This window comes from Aythya marila, assembly GCF_965140915.1.
Source record: "Aythya marila genome assembly, chromosome: W".
Classification (NCBI taxonomy): Eukaryota; Metazoa; Chordata; class Aves; order Anseriformes; family Anatidae; genus Aythya; species Aythya marila.
The window spans coordinates 1,285,248-1,293,107 of record NC_139081.1 but is presented as its reverse complement, the minus strand read 5'-3'; positions in this window follow the sequence as shown (position 1 = coordinate 1,293,107).

Below are 7,860 nucleotides of genomic sequence, written 5' to 3'. Positions count from 1 at the left end.
CTGCCTGAACCCAGCCAGAGGCGATGGTTGCTGCCGTAATATGGGCTGCATCCTGCAAACCTGGATGGAAATTGGGGCCCTTTACTTTAAGTACGGGTCCTGGGGCCCCTCCTGTGGCCAGGCATGGCCTTGGGTATGTGCCCTTGGTGTTGCCTCTGGAAGCTTTTCTGTGATCATCCTTTGGGACCCGACGCGCAGGAGCGGTTTGAAATGCCCTTGCTGGCATTTCGCTGCGTTTTAATTGACTCGGGCGATGTAGGGCAGGGAGTAAATGGCAGGCGTTAAATAATTAAGGCGCTGCTAATCCTCAAGAAATGTCAGAAAGTCCCTAAGAGATGTCACGTGCCGTCCTCGTCCTTGTGCAGGGGCTAATTAAAGGGATCCTTTGGCTGGGTGATGCTGTCAGCCTCGGCACGGGGAAAGGAGGGCAGTTTGGGAGGGCACGCTGCGATGTAGCCCCCTGATTTACTGGGTAAAGGCGTTTGGCTATAAATCAGGACTATCTTGTCGTGATGCAGAGGGCTAGCGGGGGATCTTGGTGCTGAAGAGGAAGGTGGTGCCTCGGGATGGATGCCAGGAGGGCTCCGAAGCTGCTGGCAAGCCGCAGGTGAGTGGCAAGCTGTGCCAGCGGGCTGGTGGCCAAGTGCAGGGGGCTATTGAGGAGCTGCAGGGACCCACATTTGGTCCCTGCTGAGCTCTGGCAGCAGCCCCGTGCAGCAGGGTGGGCCCTACACGGTCCCAGACCTGCTGGGAGATGTGAGAGCTTAGGAACGGGGCAATGCTGCATGAGCTGGCTTTGCTGTTTTATATAGTCATAATAAATTATTGCTCAGAGCTTGGAAAAACAGCAGAAGGCAGCAGAAAACCTGAGCTTTAGCCGCATCTCTGCGAAGCGTATTTTGCTTCCTGAAGGAATGCTTTGATATGATTTGATCAGCTCGGATTAATATGAAGTTTCTCATCTGAGGAAGATAGGAGGGGGAAAAAAAATCGATTCATCGCCACACGGTGTTTAACCCGTGCTTCTGTTCTGCCCTGTGGAAGGTGATTTTAAATGGGATTTTCTTATGTAGGAGATGCTCTGCTTCATGAGACACAGAGGAATGGGTGTTTGGGGAAATAGGGTGGCGGGCTGAGGGGTGCTGGGGACTTTTTGACAGGGACCTTTGGAGGAGCGTGCCCTTTGGGTCTGTTTGCACATCTCTCCCCATCAAATGTGATCCCAAATCCGGATTTTGGCACGGATCTCTGAAGTTACTTGAAGTCCCAGATCCTGAAGTCACTCGAGGGTGAGGAACTAGGCTTTTTTTCCTTAAAATGTTTCTGGATGTTGAACCAGCCTCAGCCCTATGAGCACAGAGATACCCAGCAGGGGGCAATAGAAGATGGGGCAGAGGCTGGATGGGGTTTGGGAACCCGCTCTAGCGGGATGGGGTTGGACCTGGATGGGCTTTAGGGTCCCTTCTGACCCAAACCCTTCTGCGATGCTGCTGCGGTACCAATAATTTGATAAGAAACCATTTAATAAGCAGGTAAATCCTCACTATCAGCAAGCACGATGAGGCTGTCGGGTGTTTTTTGGGGGTTTAATGCGTTTTGTTTGATGCCCATCTGTGAGTTACGTTCATGAATGTAAACGTTACTCAGGAAACCGCTCGTTTGGGGACAAAACTCCACTGTAAAGGCTAAAAATGGATAAAGCTCATTAATTCAGAGGAATTAAAGTCAGTCGAGGAGGACAACCGGGTTTATTTGGAACTCAAGCCACCAAATTCAGTGCGGGTGGATCTCCACGAGGTTGCTTTTAAGTAGTGTTTGAACTTAATTAAAATGAAGAAATTGGGGAGACCGTTCTGAAACCCCTCTTTCTCGGACCATCATCGCTAAATTTATCATTACGGAGCCTTGTATTGTAGCACAACCCCTGGGATTTGGCACTTAACCAAGTTTCAAAACGTGCCCGGGAAATGCAGCCCTGGTTCCTAGATATTTTTGGGGCTCTGCGCCCCTTTTTCAGGCCAGTCTGGGTCCAGTCACCATCACCAGAGCCTCCTGCAGGGGGCTGGGGTCACGCCAAGCTGTGCGTGGTGGCCAAAATAATTGGGGTATGCATTTCAGGGGAGCTCAGGCTTGGTGTTTGTGGCCCAGTGAAGGTAACCTGCGTGTAAACACAGCAGCAGCCTCCTCCTGGGCGCGAGCAGGCTGGTAATTTGTTGCTAAGGCAACATTTTCCCCAAAAAGCCTGGGGTTTTACGCACGGTTTTGCAGCATGGCTCCGTTAATAGTGGCTATTTTACTAATTCCATCCGACCTGGGAGCAGACCACCGCTGAGGAGCCCCTCGGTCACCTCCCCGTGCTGAAGCAGAGGATTTTTAGAAGTGCTCAGTGCTGGTTATGGAGCTCTCCCGGGCTCTGTTCCCATACAGAAGATGGGAAGGACCATCCCCAGGGCCTTCTTGATGAATGGGAGCCTTTGGGTATGGCTCCACCATCCCTTACCTGTTCCCACATGGGTTTTTTTTCCACCCATTTCCCACTGCAGGAGAGTGGGGGGAGCCCTATAACGAGGACCTTGGCCCCGGTTTGGGTTCCCGTGGGAGAAGTGAGCGGGATGACAGACAGCAAATAAACTTTTCTCATCCTGGCAAATTTATAAGAGGGGGTTGGATGAGTAAAATGATTGTCTGGGGTAACGTAGGCAGACACACTGCATGTCAGAAAGCGAAATGGTAGCAAAATGCTCATTTATCTTACGGGATTGCTCCGATCGGGCTCTGTTTTCAAGCGCTTTTTCCCTAATAACTTCCTCCCCAGCGCTTCCCAGACAGAAACTGGGGGAAAGCAATAAAGGGATCTGTCTGGGGCCATCCATCCTGCTCCGTGGGCACCCGCTTGTCACTCGGGTGGGAGGGAGGAATTACTTATGCTGCAAACAGATGCTTATATTTCTGGATAACGAATGCGCCTTTGGTTTGGAGATCAATCACCGAGTTTTCTGCTTCTCAGACTGTCGCATCTGGTTTTCTGTTGCATGCTGAACTGCTCTTCGTTTCTTCCATGCCATTGAAATGCTCCTCTGTTTAAATCTGGGCTGCAAATCGATGTCTTTTTTGGGGTCAGCGTGCCATCAGGCTGCTCTTCGTGCTGGGGCTGTGAAGTTATTTGGGTGTGCGTGCGTAAAAATAGGCAGCGAGGGATCTGTACACCTTGAAAAACAGCCCCTGTCCTGCAGGGAGGACACGGGGAGGTCTTCATATCCAAGGTATGTCAAAAAATTGAGAAAATCTTTCTCTAATTTCTCACCTTGACTTGAAGATGCTCGCTGCAGCTCCCTCCTAAAGGTGCTGCCCCTGTGGGACTTCGTTGCCTCTTTATGGGTTTAAAATAAGGCAATTGTGCTGGAAACATCCCATAATTGTGAACAAACTGCCAAGTTTAGGTTACGAGGAGGAGCCCCTAATGCGAAGCACATCCCTGGCTTTTCATGGGAACAAGGAGGAGCAGATCCCTGGGAAAGCGTCAGTAGGGCCGAGACGGCGTGAAACCTGTTGTGTTTCGGTGCAGTTCAATCCCTCGTTCTCACACATACGACATTTAAAAATAATTCAGGCAGTTCAGCAGGCTACAGGCGACCTGCTGAACACCAAAACAAAGCCAACTTTCATCTCCAGCACCTGGAAGCAGATGAATAGCAACGGGGCCGGGTGGTGGAACTGGAAAACTTGGTTTGAGACGACCACTTCTTCGTTTAGACAGCGCTATTATATACGTTCCCTATTACACAGCCTTTAATTTAATTAGCTCCCGTATTCTCTTGGATGCAAACGCCCAGCCCTGTTTGCATCCTCGCCCTATTACCCCCTGGTTTAGACAAGATTTTAATATTAGTAGCGTGTAACTGTATGATGGTAATATGTAGGCTGTTATTTAGGCTGATTTGCGGTGAGGAAGCCCAAGTCGCATCCCAGCACCGTGCATTAGCTCCCTGAAACCTTCACTGAATTTGCAAACTATTTGCTTTCCACATCTCCATCATTTTAGTGTCATCAGTGAAATACCTTCCTCTTTTCAGTGAAGAAATCATATTTTTTCCTACTTTACCATCTTTTCTTTAATTACATTGTACAATAAGGTGGCACTGAACATCTTTGTAAGCGATATGAGTAACTTCAGAATAATTTGGCGTTTTTAATAACCCCACAGCCTGCTCTGTTTGTTTTCAGTCTGCTTTGAGGCTCGGGTGACGAGGACGGGAGGAGATGCGTGGCTCCCCTGACTGGGTGAATGCAGTCTGTTCAGCCCAGGCTTTCCTTGGGGAACAGATCGCTTCATTACCCTCCGTTTCCTTCCACTAGACTGGTTTTTGAGTTACCCTTTGTGGTCCCCCTAGAAATAGTCCTCGGCCTCCCAGGAGGTCAGCGGGTACAGATGGAAAACCAGCGCAGAGCTGCACTGAGGATGTAGGATGCAGACAAGTCTGATGACCTTGAGGCTGAGGGTTTCCCTCTGCTCACAAGTCATAAAACTTTCCCAAATCCCAAAGAATACCCCCAAAAATTACAGAGGAGCTCCTCACTGGTGGTCCCTTCAAAAGGGATTTGAAGCATGCGTACAGCACAATGCTGAGAATTAGATCCCCTAAGCAGAGGAGCAACAAAAAGAAGTGTCTACGGGTAAAAACAGCATGTGCCAAGCTCTGAGGACATTGGAAACGAGAAGAAAATTGTGTGTCTGCTGCTAAAAGTCCTCACAGAGGAGGCTTGGGCTGTGCCACGAGCCTTGAATGCTGTTTGCGCTCCAGGCGCCGGCAGCGTGAACGCTGGGGCACGAAACCTGCAGGTAGAAAACAGAAAGAAAAGAACAGAGCGAGGGGAAATAATCACTAATAAAAGGCTGGGACAGCTGCTGAAGGGTTATAAAATGGATTTCACAAGGCAGCAGCATAGGTAGAGGTGCCTGCTGCTCTTGCTGTGGGCTACGAGCCTCTGTGTGCTCCGTGCGGTGACACAGAGGGAACACCAGTGATATTTGCAGGCTGGAGGGGATCAGTTTTTTACACCCCCAAAAAAAAGCTTTCACTCCTCTTAGCACTCTGCGCTATTTTGCAGTGCCTGGCAAATTAGATTTGCTCGGTGCATTAAGCAGCACTCAGCTGCTGGTTTTTTTTTAGAGATTAATTTAATTCGGAGCTCTCCAGCCCTTTCCATGCTGCATGTAACGAGGGGAGGAGAGCCTTCGGTGTGAAGAAAGTTTGTATGTGATAGTGTACGATCATACAGCTGTTATAAATCAGTGCAAACGAAGTTAATGATAATGATAACGAGGCAGTTCTGTCCAGCTCAGAGCCTTTTTCCCTTATCTCAACTGCCCCGGGTACTGGAAAGGAACACGAGGCACCTCAGACCGGTCAGCACGTAGAGATTGCTGCTTCTGCAGCAAGTGGAAGGTGAAATCCAAGTCCAAGGCCTGAGGAAATCCAGCACAAGCCGTGTTATTTTATGGCTTTTCTCAGCACCAATGCATCAGTGCAGATGCAGAATTATTTAGGTGCTGATACCCGGTGTTTGCAACATCAAAGTGATCTTGGCTTGTTTCTAAATGAGACATGAATATATTAAAAATATATGAAATACTTAGAATATTGTTACATGAGGAATTAATGCATGCATTTTAAAGTTAAAGATCTGATTATTTAAAAAAAAGTGATGCAGACTGAGTCCATTGCAGGTTGGTAGAAATCCAAGTGTTCACCTGCTGGCCTTAATAACGCTATGGGAAAATAAAAATGTTCTGGGTCTGAAAAAAATATGGGGTGACTTTCTAGGTGAAAAATCAATCTTAATCCAAAACCTTTGTAGCAAAAAATAATAATAATAAAAAAATAAAATACTTGGGACTTTTCTTTCTAACACCATTTCAAGCAGAAGGGGATTTCTGACCAGCCTTGTTCTTTCCTCTTACTCTGAACTAATTAATCCCTGGCCACATATTCAGGGGACGGAAAATACGAGCATATCCTGCTGATTTATACTTTCAGCAAGTGGATCTAGGGGATTAAATGTGTGGTTAGGGTAAAATACTTGAGTTCAGAGGGACTCGGAGGAGTCAGAGGCAGGGACGGGGCACAACCAGGAGGGGATGTGGGTGGCAGGGCGATGGGGGAGGAAGCAGGATATGCAGGACTTAGTCATTAAATAAATCTGCCCTGTATGCCTTATCTAATTAACTTGGTGCCTTTGTGTTGGTAAGTCAACTCTTCGCTCCAGATTCGCCTTGGTCGTGTATCTTGGTTCTCTGTTGTAATTAGAAAGGCGTTTTAAAAACAGACAGGACACCTCTGGTGTCCCAGGGCCTCCGTCCTTACAGCCCCATGCGAGGGGGCTGAGCGAGAATAAAGCAGGCTGAGGGCATTTGCATGAGAAGCTCGTAGCAGCTTAATTAGGTCGAGTGTACACGAATGTAGCTTGCAAAAGGAAAAATGCTGCTGCTACTCTGTGAAAAACCACAACGGAGCCGCAAGAACTGGTTTCAGACAGCCTACTTCAAGGCATGCACCGGTTTTGTTAGTTAAAATGATTTTATTACATTATTTTTTTTTTCCCAAAGCAGTGCAGGCCTTGAAGAAAAAATTTGGATGAGTAATAACTTTGCGGGATAATTAAAGAAAAAACTGGGGGGAGAGAGAGAGAGTTGGCTGCAGCCTTTTCCTTATTCCTGGAGCACACGGAGGCTATGCAGGGCTGCTGCTCGTTCCCTCTGTGGGCACAGGGAGAACAGGTGAGCTAACATATTTGCTTTCTTTGTGGTGTAATACAGCAGCGAAGGCAAACACGCTTGTCACGGCGAGCCTACAGACCACATCCTGCTGCTGTTTCCAAAGGAGACCCAGCCTTCTTTCAGAAGAGGCTGGTTCGGGAAATGCCACCGCTTCGGTATGAATTTTGTCGGGTTTATTCGACGAGCTCAAAGCTGCCGTTTCACATGACATTTCTCTATCTAGGAAGAGCAGAATCGAGGCACGTTTCCTGTCCTTGCGAGCCGTGCTGAGTTTTAATTGTTAGAAGAACGAGCAGGAAGCTGAGGTTACCGAGTAAGATGCCTTTAATTTCAGGAACCCAAGAGAAACACAACCAAAAATCCTTTGGCTTGCCATTTAGCTGCCTGGGAGAGTTGAATAGAAAACCTATTTAGAAATGGCAAGTGTTTCGGTGAAATGCTTCTGTCCGAAACCTTTTGTCACAGCAAAATGTTTCCAGTGACATAAAGCGAGCTGCCGCTGATCGCAGGCCAGGTGTGGGGGCGATGCGAGGCCTCGAGAAAGTGCTGGCCGGCGCTTTCTGTCCGTGCCATCGGTAAGATGGGTTATTTGTTAGCTATCGAGCCCAAAGAACAAAGCTGCTCAGAAAACCTCTTTTTTTTTTTTTTTCTTGGTACTGACAATGCTATTTTTGAGATATTGCCAGTAACGAATCCCAGCAAATGGCAGCGGCCATTTAAAGAGATTTGCGAGCGGCTGCGAGTGCTGGAAACTGCTCCAGGGTGCAGGGCACTGCAGCTGGAACATCCTCCTGGCATCAGGAAAGGTTACAGGCAGCCACCCAGGTTCTGCAGCAACCTCTGAAAAGATAAAAATTCAGAATAGAAAGATAACGGCGGAGCATCCCTATGTATCCGAGCAGGAGGAGAACCTCAAATTCCAGTTTCCAAGAAGTTTTTGGTCTGGATTACAGCATGTGCCCTTCCGAAGAGCAGCACCACTGCTTCTGGAGGACCTTGAACCCTGCAGAAATCCCCTACCTCCCTGGAACAACACCAATCTCAGCCCTGGCAGGGTTTTAAAGTGGAATTTTTCCTCCTGG